The sequence below is a fragment of the Dromaius novaehollandiae genome, chromosome 7, assembly GCF_036370855.1.
Source record: "Dromaius novaehollandiae isolate bDroNov1 chromosome 7, bDroNov1.hap1, whole genome shotgun sequence".
Taxonomy (NCBI): Eukaryota; Metazoa; Chordata; class Aves; order Casuariiformes; family Dromaiidae; genus Dromaius; species Dromaius novaehollandiae.
Window position 1 is genome coordinate 33,724,633 of NC_088104.1, and position 22,530 is coordinate 33,747,162.

Genomic DNA, 22,530 nt, shown 5'->3' on the forward strand with positions numbered 1-22,530 from the left:
AGGGAAAAAACAAAAAAAAAGAAAAAAAGCAAAACACCCAACATTTTTCCAGGTGCATATTTTCACCTGAATTTTTCTGCTGTTCTTCAGAACAGCCTCTGATTTTGCAATCAAATGAGAAATAAGTGAAGTCAAATACCAGCTGGGACTCTCCACTAGCTTTGCTGAAAAAAAGATACTTTCAAAATACAGAATGGTTTTGTATTAAACCCTCCCCTAACCCTGACATACACTAATCATCTAAATGTGTATGCATTTAATTTTTTTCTGAAATTTATGGCTAATGATCTAAGCTTCTATATACAGAAATTATGTGAAATTATGGGTTGCTCTGAAAGACCATTTTGTGTGCATATCTGGAACAATTCCTGGTATAAAATAATGTATTTATGTCTCCCATATAACACTTCTGGCTTACTGAGCATTTCTAAGGCCTCAGCTGAAATACTCTATGCAGTTTGAGGCACTACAGTTCAAGGAAAATATGAATAAAATGCAGAAAGTCCAGTGAAAAGAAGTAAGAACAGGCAGAGGTCTAGAATACATCTTCTATGGTGCTTTAAAAAAAGGCAGAGCGGTTTAGCTCAAATTAACAACAACAACAGAAAAAGCTAAATGATGGTATGTTAATAGTCTTCAAGTACAAAAACATTGCTATAAAGATGAAGGAAATTATCCATTTCCTATACTGTAGTGGGTAGGAGAACAAGACACGAGTTTCAATTTCAGCACGACAGATTCAGGTTAGTCCTTAGAAAGCACACACTAATGGTTATTCCCGTAAGCGCTAGAACCGACTGCCCGTGGCAATCCTATATATCCCCTTCCACTTCAGTCTTCCAGCACTCGGACTGCGGCAAGCAGCAGTTGCAAAGACCTGCGATCACGTTTGCGATCACACTGTTTGGTGCAATCGTACTACGGGCACAGAGCAAAGCCACCCACACGTTTTCTAGAACAAAGTCGAGCCTGTGTCAAAAGGGTCTGGAGTTACGTAGGAAGCCCCTTTACGTCACTTTTTGGTTTGGGGGGACTTTTTTGTATTTTAGCTAAAGTAGAGCTCCAGATATTTGAAAGTACTATAGAAATTATTTTCATTTTAAAGGCATTATACTATTGTGATATTTATCCATTATTTCCTTTGGGAAATGTGCTACTTCAAATGTTTCAGCCTAACAAATTCAAATCTTTTCAGTAAATACCCCTTGCAGGCTGTCCATATTGTCTTAATAATTTTGTACACATTTAAGAACATTTCTCCGTTTTATTGTACCTTTGTAAGTCTTTCTTGAAAATATCAGATTATACTTCAAAAAATTAATTCAGAAGAGCTGGAATTATATTTCTCACTATTTTAAGGAATTGTAGCCTGGATTTTGGTTACAAGTCCAACTATATTCAAATTTAGAGTCTACATCAGCCGCGGTTAAGGTTCTAAATATAACAAATAAAACTGTTTTGAATATAGGCAGGAACGATTGTGAATAATCTCAGATTTATCTAGTACACCACAAGTCACTGAGCTCTTATTTACGTGAGCATGTACAAATTTATTTGTTTATGGAAAAGAGCTCTTAAAAAGGAGAACCTCAGAACAGTACAGTGTATGCTACACAGGGAAACTGCCCCTTTATTTACATAATCCACATGGTATTTCATTTTTATATTTTATTTTAAAAATTTCTCTTTATCACCCGCAAAGAATTTTCAATTAAAATGCTGAGTTACTGGGGAAAAAAATGAGTTAAGAGAAAAATATATATTTAAGAAATTTTGGGGAAAGAGCTTTAGCAATTTTTTTCAAGAGCTCCATAATTTCAGAGTCTATTCTAATCTTAAACACCCTACAATAGTTAACATAATGAATATTTCCCCAACTCCAAGTATAACAAACAATAATTGGCTAATAATTGTGCAGTGGAATTATATGAGAAATTCAAATAGATTTTTAAATTACCTTTAAAAGAACAAAGTGTTGTTTTTTCATAAAAGAACATGGATGCATCCTTTTTGTAGCAATAAAGCAGCTGGTTTTGAAATTCCATTAATTAAATAGACATTATTAGTTTGCTTGTTTTTTTAAACAGGAATGCAAGAAAGAACATGTATTTGCCATTCATCGAGCTTTGTTTTATTATCCTACCATTAAATTCTGTATTTGGCCCATTGAAAACTGCATGTGCAGCAGTAGTATGGCAGTTCTACTAAAAAACATCTGAAGTTATCGAAGATCACTCTCAGGAGGACATATCACTCATTGCTTGCAAACAAGATTTCCACTTCATGTTCCTCTGCAGGAATACGATCCTAAGACCTCTGGCCACAATTCAGCAGAACCCGTGAAGAACATGCATGATCCCCCCATCCTTGGCAGCGGCCAGGAGGCTGCTGGGTGACACTGAGCAAAGCTGCTTCCATCTTTCAGACTGACTGGTAGTGGAACGCTGGAGGATCTCCTCCTTAAATACAACCATAACAAAAATGCGCAGTAGGACTACTCCTGGTGTCAAAAATAACAATAGGCCCAAGAACTTTGTTGAACTAGATCCAACAAGCTGGAGGAATAACTTTGGCAGCGGCCAGGAGGCTGCTGGGTGACACTGAGCAAAGCTGCTTCCATCTTTCAGACTGACTGGTAGGGGAACGCTGGAGGATCTCCTCCTTAAATACAACCATAACAAAAATGCGCAGTAGGACTACTCCTGGTGTCAAAAATAACAATAGGCCCAAGAACTTTGTTGAACTAGATCCAACAAGCTGGAGGAATAACTAGCATGAAATTTATTTTAAAGCTCTTTTAAGGAAAATATTTATGATTTTATTGCCTTCCGGCTTCTGAACTTGTGGTTATATGCACTGGGAGTGACACATTCTCTGCTTTTTTCTGCAGCCAAAGGAGTTAGTAGTTCTCATTCACAAGTGTCAGCAGACCCTACTGGGTAATCATTCGAAACCTCCAGTTCAGAACTTAAGAAAAATACTTGATGTCACAAGAGTTATCACAGAAATTGCAAGATTGGGAATAGCTATTTACTGAGGGTCATATCAGCATTCACTCCTAACCAAATGGCATCAGTTATACAAAATGCAGTACAAATCCACTTAAAAAGTGTTTCTTAATCAATAGATTGACAAGGCCCCAAGGAAGCTGCAAAAGGCAATCAGTATGCTGGCAGGGAACTGGCAATGTAATTACAACCTAGGAAACAAAAATTTCACTGCATCCTTCAAAATCAAGCGAACTTTTAATTTGTATAATGCCTCTGCTACAAATAAAGATATAAGATCACAATTCTTGAATGTTTTAATGTTAGTTTTCTAGTAAATCCACAAGGCTCATGAAATGGAAAAACGAGGGGAAAAACTAAAGAAGGAAAAGATGAAATTTCAAGTAAAGGTGTGCCAGAGTCATTGCCTTAAGAATCAGAGATCTGAGAATATAAAAGCCACTCTGCCCCCCCACATCTTCCCCATCACTAGGCTTACGGTGTTAGTGGCACTCACAAACATTAAGTGAAGGATTTACTTCCTTTTTACAAATCATTATAATGTCAGTATTGTGCTTATTTCTTTTACGGAATTATATACACAGACTGACAGGTTTAAGGTATCTTTTAAAGACGCTCAAGTACAACCACAAAGACACAGAAAAATAGAAACTTCCTGCAATGTTTATGAATCTACAATCTGCCTCCTGCAGTACTTGGGAAATCCCAGCGCGCTGAACTATACCTCTCAGAAGGCTTTTTAATCGTGCCACTGTTTTCAATGACACAATGTTTTGTGTATGTGCCTGTGTTTCTCTGTGTGTGTGTGTGTGTGTGTGTGTGTGTATATACACACATACACGCACATGTATACACATACACACATCTACCTGAAAAAATAAAAAATAAAGCTTTTTTATGCTGATGATCTGAACTTTCAGTAACTCAGGTCCTCTGCATTCAAATACAGTTTTCTCTTTTGAGGCCTGATTATTGTATGCCTCATTAATGGAAACAAAACCCAGCATGACATGAAAAATCACTTCAGTCTGATAAAACGAAGCAAAGCTGTGTTCAGCAGCAGAAGTAGCTTAGCTTGCTTCTAAGTGAGAACTGAACAGTAATTACTTTTATTTATTACAAAATCTATTTTATGATTTTAATATGTTTTCAAAAATTACACCTCTGAACAAGAGAGATGATTTCCTACTGAGAAGGCTTTTTCTGTTTAGAATTTTCCTTCGTACTTAGACTGCAGAAATTTCAGGGCAACTAAAGTTTCAATTTGCTTCATGTTCAAGACTTCATGTCTAATCAGGATAATCTGCTAACTGAAAATTATTAAAGGGAGAACCAGCAAATGAAACAAACAACAAAAGATATTTCAGGTAGTTGCTTATACGTTTTGAGTCATATTTCTTGAGTTAATTTTTAAATAGTCAGATTTTTCATTAGGTCTTTTTTTCTGAAAAGCCACTGAAAAACTCAGCAACAAAAATACTGATGCTATGAATTGAGTTTCAGAAAAATCATACAACTAAATCAATAGACACCAGCTGCTCAGAAAGTAACCATGGATGCTTTCATCACAAAATATTTTATATCAAAAGCTGGTGGTTTGATGAAGCCACATAGTGCTGCCGGGATTCGAAGAGGTTTGCCCCACGCCTTGGGGGGCTCTAAGCACCTTTTAAGGAGCTTGGTCATCTTTTGTTTGCTCCAGTTGCTGTTGGGGTGATTTCATCTTTCTCTCAGTCTCTCACACGCAAATGTCTCCTCTCTCTCTTTTCTCTAAGATGTCTTAGTTTTCCTGCCATTACATTGAAAAGTCACCTTTAGTGAAAACTTTTAACTCAGAGCTCTTGTTAGGCATCATTTTCAGAAGCAAGGTCCCAGCCAGGCGCCCACTGCGGAGCCGACGACGTGACACCCCGGGGACCTCAGCAAGAGCTAGGAGTGAGAGCTAGACGGCACTAGGACGGACCGCTCAGAGCCACAGAGGGGAACTGGGAAGCCTTTTCGGGCCTCCAAGTTGTACCACGAGCTTAGTCAGCTTGATAGTCAGCTTCTGAAGAAACTTGGAAGCTAGTCACTAAAGGAAATGCCAGTTCTTGGCAGCTTCCCTGAAAATATTAAGCAATAGCAAATTTCATTTTCAGTAGCCAGAAAGCAAGATTTTTATTGCAAAATACCCTGGTTTTGTTCATCTAGAAATGAGATTTTTATGTGAGTTATATGCTGGTGAGTGAAGAACCAGATTAATTCCCTCAACCCCTCATTTTATGTAAATCTGAAATTTTGCTCAATTTTACAGTTCTACTTTTCTTCAATAAAAACTTATAAAAAGAACTCCCCCCCCCACAGGCAAACACACTTTAATGGCAGCCAGCAGATTTTAGAACTTGGTTCCCCATGTTACCAGGGAAACCGCATTGACTTAGAAAGATTCACATGCAAATGATTTCCTAATCTGCTCCGTCATAAGAACACAATCCAGCACTCAACCAGTAATAGGCATTAAAATGCAAAGCCCAGGAATTAGCAGCGAGTTCAGTCTTAATTTTGGCTCTGTTTGGCGCTTATATTCACAGCAGTACCCTTCTATGAAACCACTGCTAAACCCCTCCGACAAATAAGGGATGCATGCACATGATGAAGCCAGCACGCACCGAATCCTCCCTCCTGTGCACAGAAAAGACCATCCTGCTTCCAGAATCAACCTGGAGCAGGTCCATCCAGCTCTAGTGTCCCTGTACCACATAACCACAGTCTATATGGTCCTCAGGTGACCATAAGCTGGCCAAGTGAGATTTGAATCTGTCTCTACAAAGGTCACTTATTAGAATTGACATTTGAATTAATCTAACTAAAAATATTTATTGGCAATTTGCAGAACAGTGAGAGAAGCAGAAATTAGAGTCCAACAGGCCCAATACTAGAAGCACTTTCAGTCTACTTGACTGAAGGAGGGCTCTCTTTCAGTCAGACTTGTAACTGCATGTTCGGTCATTCCCATACGCCCCAAATTAGCTAATTCGTGTACTAGCACCGAGGGAGTCACAGGGGTACAGCTTTCAGCTGCTGGCAGAAGCCAGCATCCCCTGAACGCCTGCAGCAGCTTTGTGGGACCCCAAGCTGCAGTAGCCTTCATTGATGCACACCCAAGTCAGCTAGATGAACGACTTCACACTTTCCAATGCAGCGCATGTATACTCGCAGGGAATGTCACGTTTATGTTACAGAGTGACGAAGGAAGATTACTTCATGCCACAACAACGTCATGGAAGTCTGTCTGCTCCTAACTCCTTCCACTCTCTCATGAGAGGATGTGTTATCAGCCTAAACCTCTAGTTAAGTGATGCTACATCTTGGCTTTGATATAAAGTTGTCAGAAATTCACAATGTGCATTTAGCACTTGATTACATCACCCGTTGGTCATTAAGGATACCACAGTTGCATCTTCCTGTTACAGCTTGTCTAATTAAGTTATATGATACATCCTCTAGCATTATTCATGTCCGTATACACTAGAAGCTAATTTCCTTTGCTGCATGTCATCCGGTTTTTATTAATGGCTCCTCTGAAATGAACTTTCGGAGTGTTTTTTTTTCTTCTTCTTCTTTTTCATGGCTTCTCACAGTTCAGTCTAGTTACCACAGACATCTTTTTTATTAATTCATCTGAAGTATACACCAGCATTTATTATAAGTAGGCTTAGTCTGTGTTTAACCACTTCTTTTCCTTTTTTGAAGCTGGGGAGTTGAGTCATCAGTACTTTGTCTAAGCAAATTCAGTTCTGAATTAGAGATGATTGATGTAACTTTCTCGACATATTAATCTGTAAAAATATAACTGCTGATATTTAAACAGGGAAGGTTAGCCAAAGGTTTAGAGCAGTAACTGTGAGCATGAATTCTGTCACTGTAACATGCATGGGCTGTAGAAAGTTTTATAAAGTGTGGTGTTTTCACTCTGTCTTTCTAATAGCTAAAAAACAAAAAACAAACTAAACCCCCCCCCAACAACCAAAAACCTAAAACATACACATAGATTGGAAATAGCTATTTCCAATTAAATTAATCAAGCTACTACATATTTAAAAGCATCCGAAAATGCTCAGAACTTGAAGTTGCATCTTCCATTGCCAGAACTACAGCATAGTACATTAAATAGATGACTCACAGCAAAATATTTACTTTCCTTCCATTTAAATGACGTTCCTTCCACAGATGTGCCAGGACCAGGATCCCTCCCCCTCAAAGACTTTTGATAGAGTGACATGCTCACAGCAAAACCTAAATCCAACAGTTGAATCACCTCTGATTATCACTCGAAGAGAGAACTTTGCCTGAGAGAGACTTATCCTCTGGTGATAGGACCACTATCTTGACTCTGCTTTCAATCCATGCTAAAAGATACAAAACTGATGAGAGGTTTACACAAACACAGCCAGACTGATAGGTATCATTTTTCACATTTGGCCTTGTCAAGCACATATACTAGAACCAGCACCTGCAAACTTCCAAATGCATATGCACATATGCATACACAGAAAAATTAGCTTTAACATTTTTTTTGAACTCAAGTTTTGGGTTGCAGCAGACTATTAACTTGGCAATTTGATCCTGAGCTTCTTTCTTTCCCTACAAAGGGCAGAAACAAGTAGTCAGGAAAGGGAGAGAATACAGTAAAATATTCAAGAACTTGACATGCTATATGCATTAGGAGTACAAGGGAATAGTAGGCCAAAGCAAACTCGGAAGGTTCCTGAAAAAAACCTTCAGAAAAAATAAAATGCTTTGAATTGTTTTGTTTCAAGTCTTTCAGGATTATTTAAACATCTTCCTGGATGTCAGCATGGCTCAGTTTAGCCTTTTTTCCATAAACATGTGCTAGTCTTTCTAGCACAGATCTTCCTAATGCATTTGCTATCGGTTATTTTGGCTAATTCCAAATATATCAAATACACCTACAAATTCTGTTCCTAATCGCCACTAAAATTATGTATAAAATATGCTAAAATAATTGCCAGTAAAAAAGATATTATATCTATATGATAAATTGCATATTTTAACTATTTTCCCAACTCTTGCTACACTACACCACATAGCATTCTACAGGGTTAAAAAATATAATTTGCATAACATGACAACAACGAACAATTACTTTAACAGATCTATGAGGGAATAATGGTATTCAGTGATGAAGACTGAACTTACTCCATCTCATTAGTGTAGAATTAAGTAGGCTTTATTTATTCATATGACATTAATGATTATATAGAGCGTATAATTGTCAAAATCTCAGAAATTCTCAGTGCACATTTTGCAGGGCTGTGTGTGGAATAGGAAGGATTACAGTAGCCATGTAGAAGAGGAAGTTTGCAGTCTTACTTTAAAACACTATGCTAATTTTTATTCTTTGCCTGAACTTTTACTTCCATAAGAACTTCAGTCTTATTTTTTCCGTTACAGTCACAGAATAGTTCAGTTTGAAGTACAAAAAGCACATCTATAATAAAAGGCTTCCAAAAGAATTATGCATTCTTGAACTGCATGATTGCTGTATGATTCACTATGTACAAAACCAACAGTAGATATTATGAGGATACCATTTATTATATGATGACTATTATTGAATTCTTTAGTATCTAATCTTTGTGCATTTAGCACTCTATCTTTTATTTAGCTCCTTTCTAAAGAAATATTACTTGGGCACTACAACAAAAAGGAAAAGGAGAGGAACAAGATTAATATTTCTTGGGAATGTGCACTATGACTTTGATTTGTAAATGCATATGAACAAAAAATATTCAGGTACGTTACTCTGTTGGGTATATATGCATTAGAATTTAGCCTAAAGAAGGAAATTAAAATATGAGACCTAAATATGCTTGCAAAAAGTCTTATTGTGGAAGCTCTAAATGAACTGTATTTTATACAGTATAAAATACCTTTGTGAGATATTTAAATGTCAACCAACTCCCGAGAAAAATAATATTAGATTGCTTAAACAGAATGGAGAAAAAGGAAACCAAATTTGACGCATTTGCATATCAGCATAGAACACTGGAAGCTTTTCTCAACTTTTACTAAAAAAGAGTAGATGTTTATAACCTGCTCTGCTTTGTGAATGAATAGAAAAGAACTGTATGATGTATTTTAGATAAACTGGACATGTTTGGATGAAGAGATGAACTGGAGATGTACTCTGGAATGGAATTCCGGGAACAGCATATCCCTAAATATGAAAATGAGTAACACAGCACTGCCCTCATCTTTTAGACTGAGCATCTGTGAATACAGCTACATAGCTACTAAAGTAAGTACCTGGAACACTCTAGTTGTCACATTACATTCCTGCTTTGACCCTTAAAGAAATCAAGAAAAAAAAATAGAGTTTGCAAAATGGTACTTTTTAATCTGATGTGTCAGTCATGTCAGACATCCATCAGAAATCAAGGAAAAATTAGAGTTTGCAAAATGGTATTTTTTTTTAATCTGATGTGTCAGTCATGTCAGACATCTATCAGCAATGGGCTTTTCATTATACAGTATATGGGCACATTATAGCACCTGACAAAAGGTTTCAAAAGGTTCCAACAGTGAGCATGAACTACAGTTCCTATCCATGAAAAATCCCTTATTTTATTGCCTTTTTATAGATGGAGAAATTGAAATGCAGAAGAGATATGTCATTACTTGTATATTATTCATCACAAAAAATTATAATATATTGGAAAACTGTTTAGAAATACATAAAAAGAATTCCTTGGTTTTCTGGTGAGACCTGCCTGCAAACAGCTTGCAAAACAGAAGTTGCTGAATGGAACAGAACATTTCGTTGTTCCCATAAGCCTTCTGGGCAACATCCCATATTATCAGAGGTTCCTTTCACACATTACTATTAATCAACCAGCTGTAAATATATATTGAACACTGCTGAAAGTTTCTGTTTGTAAAGAAAGAGAAACCACAATATATCAAAATACTAAGACCAAAACTGACCAAGATCTTTGTTTTCCACTGCTTTCCCCAGATTTGGAGCAAAAAGATGATCTCAGAAGGGCTCTTCCAAGTAAAGAAAGTCTATCAAATAATTACTACCTGATAATTGGAATATTTCATTTAGTTTAACTTTTTTTTTCTGATTGACTTGCATGTCAAAATGAGATTTTTTTTTAATTGGAGAATAACTTTCACTTGAAAACATCAAATGCAATGTGGACTATTAAAGAATTTTTAAACCCAGAAAAACATTGAAACCAATACTTAATTGGGTGTGGTTTCAGTGAACTGGCAGTCTTCTGTGAAAATGATTCCCAAAGTCCCAGCCAGTTTAAAAAGGAGAAAAAGAGGCTGAACCACATGTCTTCTCAATTCCAGAACAGATGAAGAAGGAGATAAAATAAGAAGCAGTACACAGAAGACACTGTTTGGTAAGATTTCTGAAGAAAGCCATGGATGCGTTTTTGACAGTAATTATGAGGTTGAAAAGAATTTCCATTGGATGCTGTCTGGCTGAGTTGCTGCTCAGATAATTAATTCAACACTATTGGGCCTGTATTGTTATGGATGTGGAGGCTTGGACAGGCATTCTTTAATTATTTGTAATCTAAGCAAATAATCACAATTAACTAATACATATCTATGTAAAATTTTAATCAAATCTCAGGGGTACATGAGATTGTCTGCACTTAAAGTTGATCTGTGCTTACGAACCAAGGACTTGCATAAACTTTTAAAGACCTACTAACACTCTACAGAAGCTGAAAAGTCTTTATTTGCAGGAGCTTGGAAAATACTATGACAACTACATTTTGATTTTGATCAGTGTAAAATCTCAATTTTGTCAAGAGAAAAATCAGGCAAGTTCTGTGACAGCAGTGGAGGATGACAAAAAGATAAATGAGAGAGATCCAAAGTTTGAGACATCTGGAGTTTACATGAAGCATTTAAGATTTATGTAACTTATTTCCCCTTTCCAAAGTGTGTGGGCATATGATCCCACTTTTTAGCACCAAGTGGAGAGGTGACTTCACCCAGATTGAAGCACTTTGCACAAATATATTTATCACTGCAGAGAAGCAGAAATGGTTCCACTTGAGAAAGGATGACTAATTATGTGATGAAAAGTAGCAACATAAAGAAGGTACACAGAAATATCTGCATAACCAGGCAATTCCTATCTTCTTTCCAGAAAAAGAATAAACACTCACAATTCTGAGCCAGCTCCCCCAAAGGACATAAGATTGACTTAAGGATCATCACTTGACTTTGAGCTTTTTTTTATTACTATTATTTTTTACTGCTCATATTTGCTGGCTCCTTTGGGTAATCTCAAAAATCAAACAATATATATATTTTTTAATGACAACTGAAGTTCTCACATTATAACCTAACTCCAGGACATGATGCTTTATGAAGAGCATGAAATATCATGAGATCTAAAATGAGTTGCTTAAATATTGCAAATTCTTAAGTTTTCTTCTTCAAATACAACTGCTACTTTATTTGGCTAAATAAACAGTTAAGGAGAAAGGAAGTGTGGTGGGAGGGGGAGGAAGGTCCTTAGAGTAATTTTGCTTTCTGTCTAGTCTCCAGCCTAAAGTACACTGAAGTCAAAACAAAGCTTGCTATCAGCTTCAGTAGGATTTGGACCCAGACTCTATTAGGGCAACTAAAAGAGATCTAAAATACAATACATTAAATACCTTCTCATTTCTCCAACCATTTCTATTTTGCTGTAAGTCCTCCTCATAACCTTTTGTGTATCACAGTCAACAGAAGAATTAAAGCAAAAAAGCATCTGTTTAGAAAGCTGCAATAGTAGAACACCACTGGTTAGGTGTGAGTCAGAAAAAAACACTCAGGAAGGCCTTTGACAGCTGCACTGCTTACCTGCTTGTCCCTAACGACAGGGGTTAGGGAGCACAGGGACATACTCCCATCTCCAGCCAAACGCTTTGCACCAGTAACATGGAGGATGTGTGTGACCATGAATACAGTCACCTAAGAACTCTTCTTAGTATATATATTGCCCCTAAAATTTTTGAGGGCAATTTTGTGGTTGTATGATAGAGAGTGGCTCTGGAGCAAGAAAGCCAGTGTGTCTTTTTATATATACAGCGTGTGCATAGACACACACACACACACGTACCAGTGCAAAACTGCACTGTCAAGTCTGTTCCTTCTGAGCTTCTCCTCTTCCAGGTCTATCTGACATTTCATCATTTTTCTGTATTGAGATATTTCCGGACCAAATTTTGAAACTTTGGAAGATACGTTGCTTTGGCACATGCAACACCACCACCACAACTGGGAGAGTTCAGGATTGTTTGCACCATCCTCAGACGCAGCAGGCAAACAAGGGAAGTTGTCAGCTCCGCTAGGCCCACGCGCATTGCACGTCAGTTCTCCTCCGGGGCAGGCAGTCCACGAGCAGTGCCCTGGTGCCCCTGCACCAGACAAAGTCTTTTAAACAGATTCTCTCTGATGTGTAGCCAAGGGATAACACAGGTTCCAGGTTCAGTTAAGCGCATTGTAAACATTAGCAGGTTTAGATCCGGAAAGCAAACAGAAGTGACAGCCTGTAAAGTCAAGGTATCAGCTTGGAAGGGTTGCTGCAAGAAAAATATTTTTGAGAGTGGGAAACACCAGGTATTGTGGATTCTTCAAGGGAACACTGGAGCTTCTGAAAAGCACCGGTGTCCGAAGCTTTGCTGATAACAGGACAGGTACTAACAAGACTTGCTTTACCATAATACCTGACCAATACCTGTCCCAGAAATAAAATAAAAGGGTAGGGTAATTTCCATTTCCATTAACTTTAATAACACCAAACCCAGCATTGAGCTGTTCAGCATGCACTCTGGATGTTTAGTATGGAGCTAATCTTCTCTCACAGCATTTTACCTTCTACAGTCTGGGTATGAAAATTCAGTCTGTTGACACTGGATGCCCACTGCTGTCTATCCCATGGATGGGGAAAGTAACAGTTCTTCGGCGCTAACTCCCTGTCGAACACAGACCAACTTGGATGAACAAACTGGGGTAAATTGTGTCTGCCAGTTAAGCCTATAAAAATGTCCTATAGAGATCAGCATCATACAAATTAATTAATGGGCAAAGTATCTATGAGACAGCACAGAATCTTTTTCTATCTCATTAAAAAAAAATCCTCCCTTGAGCAAGAGCCAGTCCTTCTGCAATTTGTGGGTCCTTTCCTTTCAAGTTTTCAAAGATCGTTTTGAACTCAGTCTACCAAAGGATTAGTACGCTGTTTGAAGTCCAACCAGAACTTCCTGCGTCTGTGGCAAGAATAGCAGCACGGAGCAATTCACTGTTATCAACCATTTAAATGCCTCATTTACGCCTTCCACATGAAGAGCCCTTAGATAAGACTGTGCTTAACCAAAGGCTGAATACTAACAGTGTTGGGAATTCTCCTTTCAGAGTCAGACTGTTGCCGTATGTTGCCCCCAAAGCATCCGTCCTATGCAGCTGAATCTCAGCCAATGCAGTCACTGCATTGGTCTTCACATTCAAAGATTTCGACTATTTGAAAAAACATAGATTTTGCTTTCTAGAAGGGACAATGAAAGGAAACCTCAACAGCAGCTGAATAAGAGAACACCAGTAGGTAATATCACAACCGCATTTATGCCAGTAGATAAAAAAATGAATGTGAGAAAAATATATATATATATCCTTCCTTGGTTTTTCAGCATTCTGTCACTTCTCTTCCTCCTCCACAGAAACATCATATACTTTCATTTCTATTCGTACTCTTATCTATTCTGACGATCACCTTACATATCTGATCATGGCAGCCACCATACAGCTTTCCACACGAGCAGAGCTTTATTTTATAGTTGTACCATTTATTTTCCAAAAAACACTCACAAACACGTGCTTGCATTTCAGTTCTCTGCCCTGCTCAGCACCAACCATGACTCAAGTCAAGACCAAATCAAGGCAAGTTTTTGAATGTTCTGGGTTTTTTTTTTTTAAATGTAAGAAAATTTATGGGAAAAGGTGGTACTTCAAGTTAAATTGCATCACTGCAAGTTAAAAAAAATATGACTATTTTCCATCACTGTAGAAAACCAAAATATGAGATAAGTATAAAAGTAGTTTCATATTCATTGTGAATAAAATAATAATTTTTAAAACTCCTAATTATTTTTGAATGCTAGTGGAAAGTATATTTTAAATCACTGGAAGAATAAAGATCAACCATACTGTTACTTAGTGAAAACAGATTAATAGATATATACCAGGAAAACTTTTACTTTAAGAAATCTTAATGCAATTCATTTTTGAATTGCTTGAAGTTTCCAAATAGTTAAGAGCCCAATCTTGCAAACACTTTCACATGAATAATACAGGCTTGAACCTATATGTGCTTTAATGTACAATTTTATGTACCTCAAGTTTTATGGAAACAAGAAGACAGTATTTACACATCGATTATTTATCCATATAAAGGAAATCATGAAATTATTCATAAAGTGCACCAGACATTGAGACCAAAAGTGAGAGAAACAATCTGCTACTCTCGTGTCATCCCTAGCTGATATTTATCCAGACTCTTCTTAAAAATCTCCACAACTGCCCTAGGCAGTGTTCTGCAGTGCTACACTGTGTGTATCATTAAAAGGCTGGGTTTGTTATTTTTTTTTTTCCTAATAGTGATTCCAAATTTTTCTGGCTGCAGTCTAAATCCATTACTATTTGTCTTATGAACCATAACCACAGAGAAATTACTTTATTCCTCTCTGAAATAGCCTTTTATATACTTAAACTGTTACGCTGTCACCCCTTCATTTTCTCTTGTGAAGGTTAAAGAGCTGCAGTTGTCTCAGGCTCCATTCTGGGTTGCTCTGCTCTGGGCATCCACCAACAAATCCTTATCCTTCTTTAAGGAAAATCATTGCATTTTTACACAGGATTACTTCATGCATTTCACAGTCTACACTTGGCTTACATAGACTAGTAAGATATTTATTTTTCTCTCAGCAGTACGTCCCTGTTTACTGCTGTTTGGCTTGTAGAGTAGGAGCCCTAGTCCTGCCCCTTTGCTGCCCCACGGGGTACTGCCGTACCTGGACAGCCTTCACCGCAGATTAAGGCACAGGCAGAAGCAGCAAAGTCCTATGCTATAGACTCACGGCAAGGCTTTCCTAGGGGGTGGGTTTATATTCACCATCGCATAGAAAATAGCATCACTTTTTCACAGATAGAGAAGGTGGAGAACAGAGATTCAGGGTGATCAGGCTGACAGGTAGGTAAGTAGAGCCCTGTTATTCTTGTTTACCCAGTCAGTTAATTTCTTTCCACCTGGATTTAACTGCCAAAATGAAACACCCCCTTTAAGGCACTGTCATCACAGGTGACACTGTTGTTGAATGGGCAGCATCCGCGAGTGACAACATCCTTGTTCTAAATCTGGTTGTATGTGCAACTGCAACAGGGAGGACTATTTAAGAAGGAAAAAATTACAAATAAGCTGAACTTTATTCAAGTTTCTGAGAGGAAAAGGAAATCTAGTGGAAAATTTATTGGCATACAAATTTGTATTTATGCAAATAAAGGTTTACAGAAAGAGCACAAAGAAAGAAAAAGGTGCCCTCAAGGCAGTATCAGTTGTCAGAGGGAATTATGTGATTTATAGGAGCTCTCATAGCTGGGGCAGGTGGCACAGGGATATTTATAGCCATCTTCCCCGCAGAACAGGTGTGCTTTGTGAATAAAGGTAATTTCACACAATTTCATTAGGCAAATTTTCACAGATAAGGCCATGATTCATCAGATCACTTTTTCCTATAATTATATGTGTTTAAATGCCTTACTGAATCAGATTATTGCAGTCACAGTCAAGATCCAGACTGCACTCAGCAGAAATTCTGTCACTGCCTTCAGTGGGACAGGATTTCTCATGATTTCTTCTGAGACCTATTCCAGTGTTGTCTCAGTACACAGACACATCTGTTCATACTTTGGCCATGAAAGAATAAGCATTTTGTATTTTGATTCTGATATTTTGATTTTTTTGCCCCCCCAAACCATGTGCAGTAACTAAATTAAAGGTTAGCTGCAGGATTAGATGGAATTCACCTCTACAAGCAATGGGATTAGTTTATTCTCTTCTAAGCAATATTTACAACTTAATCTGGCAGTTAGCAGGAGGTGGTTAGTGGTTTAGGACACCCTAGGGCGTTTGGAATTTGCTTTATAGCATCTCTGCAGACAGTGACCTGCGTATTTGCTTTATTACTATTTGCATTCACAACTCTTAGCACAGACATCTTAGATTTTAGGAAAAGTCACTCCATAAATAGATGAACATGAAGCTAGATTGGGCAACAGCTTCACTTTCCATGCAGGAACAACCAACCGACAAAGCAGCTTTTCCAGTTGCTGCACCACTGTGACTGGGGTTTCAGGGACCGTGCCGATTAAACGAACATGCACCGCTTCGTGGGTCTCCGTATCCAGATCTTTTTGTCCTTGTAACACAATCCGAGTTCCAGATCAAAAATGGTCTTGAGTAGACATACTGCTAGCCCTGACATTTTAAAAATATGGATAAAACTTCTGAAGAATTTTAAAAATAAACTAATTTCCAAATTATTTATAATTGCTTGTATTTATTAAAATATTCCTTGAGGATTTTTTCCCAACTTCTTAATTATCTGAAAGAAAATGGAGAAGTCATCTTTTCCCCTAAACATTTTCATCTCCTTACCCATCAGAACTATCTTAAAGCAGTCCTGAGAGTCTGTCAATCTGTTTTGTCTTCTACATGCATATAGATGGTATTATACAGAATATCTCAATAGAAGTTGCCTCTGAAATTATTCTGATTTCTGACAGGGTGCACAAGGTATTAGAACAGGAAATCTTACATTTATACCCTAATATATTTCACACAAAGGTAAACTTTCAATATTTTATGCAGAGGTAAAACCAGATATGAGATATTACCCCTGTAAGGCTATGACTATCTGTCACTATTTCATTGTGATAGAATTCATAAAACAAAATCCCTAAGCCGGCTGTTACGACCCAGTCCTCTGGAAGGAGACCAGTCTCCTCTGAATTTATCCAAACCCTGGATTGCACCTGCAGCTAATCCAGCAGCTGGGTAAGATCTGGACCCCGGCCCTGATTTCTAAGGCAAGTTCTCACAGCAAGACTGCATCACCTGCACTCTGTACTTCCCCATACAGAGCTTCACAGGCCAGCTGCTCTCTGGATCTACCCAGGTGTTAACATACATTTTTTCAGACAACCGTCCGCCTTCTTCTGGCCAGTCTAAGCTTTGCAGCTAACCCTTTCAGACATGGTATGGCTAGAATACAGGCCACTAAAGTATATTACTGTCCTCTACCATTAAGAGCACAGATAGGCACACCTATGAGTATGGTCACAAACCTTCTGTCTGACTTGTATTTTAGCAGACTCAATCCTGGTATCAGATACCTATCATCTCTACTCAGAGATGCTCCCCACTTTGAACAAGAGCTGTTGCTGCTCTTATACACACACACACACACGTGTGTGTATATCTATACACACACAGACACAGATAGAACTACTTTTGCTCTTAAAATTCCATCCTTTTCTCAATCAGGAAAAGGATAAGGGGCCCATCAACCCAGCAAGTCATGGAGAGATAATGAACACTGAAGGATTCTCACATATAGTGAAAATGGGGGCTACACTGAGACTAATGTCACAATAAATAGCAGTTTTACAATCCAAGGTATGTGGCCATGTAGTAACATCTACAGCCCTGATACAAACCTATTCCACTATCAAAATTACTGTTTAGAGGTAGCCTGGAGTATTACACAGAAGCCTAATCAAATTTATGGTTTTAAAATAGCAAATAGTACAGCTTCAACTGTGAAAGAGTACAGTTTACACCACGTGAAAAACAGATTCTTGCTACCACAGTAGCTGTTCATGCTCGTATTACTTACCAATGCATAACACCTCTTAGCCAGTAAAAATAATGACACTAAACTTTTAATCTGAATACTTCAAAAGACTTCAGGAAGGAGTTAAATAATTTCTTCATCTATAACAATGGGAAAAGTGGTATAGTCATACAGCTAATTGAAGAGCCACAAAATAGCATCAGTCTTTCAAGTCCAGATGTGGCCTCCTGTACCCCAAAGTTACCTTTCAGTTTCACTAGCCTGTTGATTTCACTGGAAGTTGTGACTTAAAGTACATTAGAGACAACAGAAGTATCCTTGCAATTATTATTTCATCTTTTATTTTACTTTTTAATACACCTTAAGGATAAAGATTAGCTCCAGTTGATAAGACTTTCAGGAGTCTTTAGTATGATTTAAATAGTATCTTGCATTAATAAAATTACCAAATATAATAATGGATTGAATTCGCTCTTAAAAATAAGGTACTGCATAGTGCATGAAATCAAATTAATGAAGTTATGGATTTCTTCATGAATCTAGATGAAAGGAGAAATAATAATTTGAAGGAAAAAAATCAACACAAAAAGATCAACTGATGAGGTATGAAACCTGGGTTTTGGGGAGGCATCTTCCTTGCAGGATAATTGACAAGAATTTCCAGGTCAGCAATCGCGAAGCTGTCATTCAGATTTCCCTAAAGAAAAAGTGTAATTTGATTTTTTTTTTTTTTTTTTTTTTTTTTTTTTTTTAGGAAATATCAAGGATGAATGAGGATAAAGCTTTTTTACCTTTAAGCACTTAATTTTTGCAATGATCTATGTGATAAAAACACTGAGTTTTTAGTAATAAATGCAATCCTGTTAAGGCAAAAACGCAATTGCAAACCGTCACTGTATGTGTACAACCTCCTCCAATCAGCCTAACCTTTTTTGTCATATTCCTAGTGCCAAATTTTCCTCTCACTTATTACACATTCTTACTATTTTTTTTCTTGTCCCAATCCCAGCATATCCCTTGTGCTCCCAAGAATAAACACCATTTAATCCAGCAAGCTTGGACTCGAGGCCTTTCACCTTCTTGTTTCAGATTGCTCCTCCCCCCCCACTTGTTCTTCTTTTTAATGAGATCAATAATGGCAATTGTCGACATGCCCTAAAACCCACATGGATCTTCCGTCAGTCTCTTCTGGACCATCTGATTTCACATTTCACATATTCTAAGATTTTGATGACTAAAACTTCCCAGAACACACTGCAGATTTCTAAACCCAGGAATTCCCCTGACTTTTTTTTTTTCTTTCTTTCTTTTTTTTTTTTTTTGAGAACCGTTCTGAAGACACTGTCAGTTTTCCTGACAAATAAAACTTGAAGATGAGAGGTTGGAAACAGTTCACAAGATGTACATCTACAACATTTAAAACTTTGACAGGCACATAGCAAAGATGGAGTCATTTAAAAAAAGTAAATTACTAGTAAACATATAAACAAAAACCTCATCAATGGCTCTAGAAATAAGGCTTCCAGAGCTTTTGTTTAGTAGTCTATCTCATTTATAGAAATGGAACTGTGAAATCAAATTGCTGAATATTTGTCTGACTTGCTTAGTTCTGTTTGTGTGTGGGGTTTTTTTTTGCTTGTTTTTTTATAGCCAGTGTAACATAACTGATTCAATGACAAGTCTCTGAAAATGGAGTATACCCTGGTCAAATCATATTTGAAATATATGTATTTTCCACTATTTTTTAATTAAGTCCTTAATCACATGAGTAGGTTGTTTCTCTTAAAAAAGGAAGGGAGGTTTCTATGTAGAACATATAAACATATACTCTAGACGCATATAGACTACTACAGAAAAAGCTAGGGAAAGTCTTTTTCACTATTCTCGGTATGAGTGGACAAAAAAAAAATCTGCAGCCTTTTAGCCATTATCATCAAAAGGCAGTTTCTGTGAGTGAAAAATTGCTTTCATCTATCAAAACCCTATTTTTCATTCATGCTACAGATGAAGGTCAAAGTTGAAATATATCTTGCAGTGTAACAAAGACATAATAAAAGTGTGAAGTCATAAAAGAGAGAGTGGTTACAACTACTGTAATAGATGCCTTGTTTACCCTGCAGATTGCATTACATCATGTGAAGCTAAGCTACGATATGTGCCATTGCCATCTACTGCAGATAGTTTTAGTATCTTTTGGGAAATGACATCCTCAAGAATATTGTATTTATGAACAATATGGTGCTAAGTTTGGCTGTTGGCCTGAAAAAGCCTCTCAGTGTTAAACATAGAAATACTTCAGCTGTTACCGTAGAAGTTGATGAAAGCAACTTATACGCCACAGGCTTATAGAGGGTCTACATCTGTAGCTTTTTTTTTTTTTTTAAAAAAAAAAAAAAACATGGTAGAAAAGACAACACCTCCATCCCAAACAGCAGGGAAAAAAACTTAGAATGGAAGGACTGAGAAAGGAAGTAGTAACTAGTGTGAAAGCAATAGCTTACAATATGGAGGAACAGAGACTCAACCAGTTAAAATCAAGACATTATTTGATTTCAGAGAAGTTATAATGGGTTTAAACTGCTGAAATTATGTTATAGCGGATAACATTTTTAAACCATGCATAAGCCTATGTGGCAGTCGCAGTGATGCACCTATCTACACTTTGCACGACCATGTGATTACATCCAAAGAAAACTTAAATGACTATTGTCTTTGCACAGCTTTCTATAACTGCAGAAGTCTCCAGTTACATTGAGCTATAGTGCATACCAAGTTCTGATCTCCAACACACTCCAGGAGCAAAACTCTTATTTAAACACCTTTGAAGTAGACTGAATATAATTCCAATAGGAGCCAAATATGAGGCTGACTCAAGTACTAGAGATTTAATTTTGGGGTGAACAAAGGAGATACTCAAAGAAAGATAATTCTGCAGCACAGTTTGAGTCATTTCTGCTCTTCTTGCTGGTTTTAACTTCCAAACACTCATGCTTTGACTTCTTCCCTGATCAGGTTGCATTAAGAAGCGTTTATATTGTATAAAAGCCCTGATAGGCAATTTTCAGTCCAAAACTGAACCTCTCTTCCAACCTGGTGGAAACTTGCTTTTAATAACTTTGTTGCAGGCCTTCTGGAAATCCAGGTATGCTGTGTTTACAGGGATCCCCTTCATTCACGTGTTGCTTGACTCACACAGCATGTTACTGGTGCAAGATTTCCCTCTACAAAAACCATGCCGACTCCTTCCTAACAGACTATTCACATTCTCAAAGATGTCATTACTTTGTGTTCTGCCTTTCTACCAACCTTGGAAATCCAGCTCACTCTGTAGTTCCCCACAGGGTCCTTTTTGTGAAAGGGAAGCGAAAGGAAACTGCGCTGGCAACCTGCCAGTCCTCCAGCATTGCGGCGGTTTCTAACAGTCAGACAGAAGCCTTGGCCAGCAGCTCGGTAATTTCATATCCGAGTTTCTTTGGAGCTCTCAGATGAATGCCGTCTGACCTGGTGACTTACTAACATCCAATACATCTATTGGTCTAAAACTTCCTGTATATTTACCTCAAGCTCATTTTGTTCATCTGACCCCTATTTACTAGAAAGAATGGCTCAAGTGTAGAAACCTCCCCGACGTCTTCAACAGCAGAGAGCAATGAAAGGAATTCACTGAACTCCTCTGCTCTAGTTCTGCAATGCCGAGCACTTCTTTACAATTTGGTCATTAAGTGGCCCCACTTATACCCTTCCTGGCTTCCTGCTTTTGATTTAAGAACCTTTGACTAGAAGCTTGAGCACCCCTTGTAAGGGGCTTTTCACATTTTTAGTACTCTTTATTTCCTGTCTACATTTGACCTGCCATGATTTACAGGCTTTCTAGTTCTCATTTGGACCAGCTTTGTACTTTTTAAAAGGGCTTTTAAGCCTTCCCCTATGATGGCCTCCTAGCAGTCACGCTCCTTCCTAGGAGCTGGATCACTTTAATGGCTTTCTGTTTGTTTTGGTTTGCCTTTCTTGAAGTGTGGCAGTTTCCCAAGGCTTCTAACACAGCACTTCCCAAGGTTCCAGACTGTTCGCGGGCATCTCGCTTTTCAGACTACGCATTTTACTAATTGTCCCTTTTATGTTCCTTCTTTAACTGGAACATTTGCACACTGGATTTATTCCAGCTGCTCTCTCCCACTACAACATGAAACTTAATTGGCTTGTGATCACTGCAATGGGGGGGGTCTCCTTTAATACATCTGAAGTAGGCCCTATGCATCACTTAAGATAAAATCCAGACTAGCATATTTTTCTTGTGAGTCCTAACACTAACATTCAGTTAGTTATGGTGTCCAAAAATCTTACCCCTACATCTCATCCTGATGAAGCACTGATCTAGTCCATATGTGCACAGATGAACATCTCTCAATCTTACTGATAGTCCTAAATTCGCAACTTCTGATTTCACTGAACATGCCCTGCTCGCTGCCACGGTTCCAAACAAAGGTCACCCTCATCATTTTTATTAGTTTTATTGTTAGAGCGGGCAGAAATCCTGCACAAGGACTCTACAGTGCTTCTGTTTTCCTGCAATATTTTTAAGCTGTTACACTCCT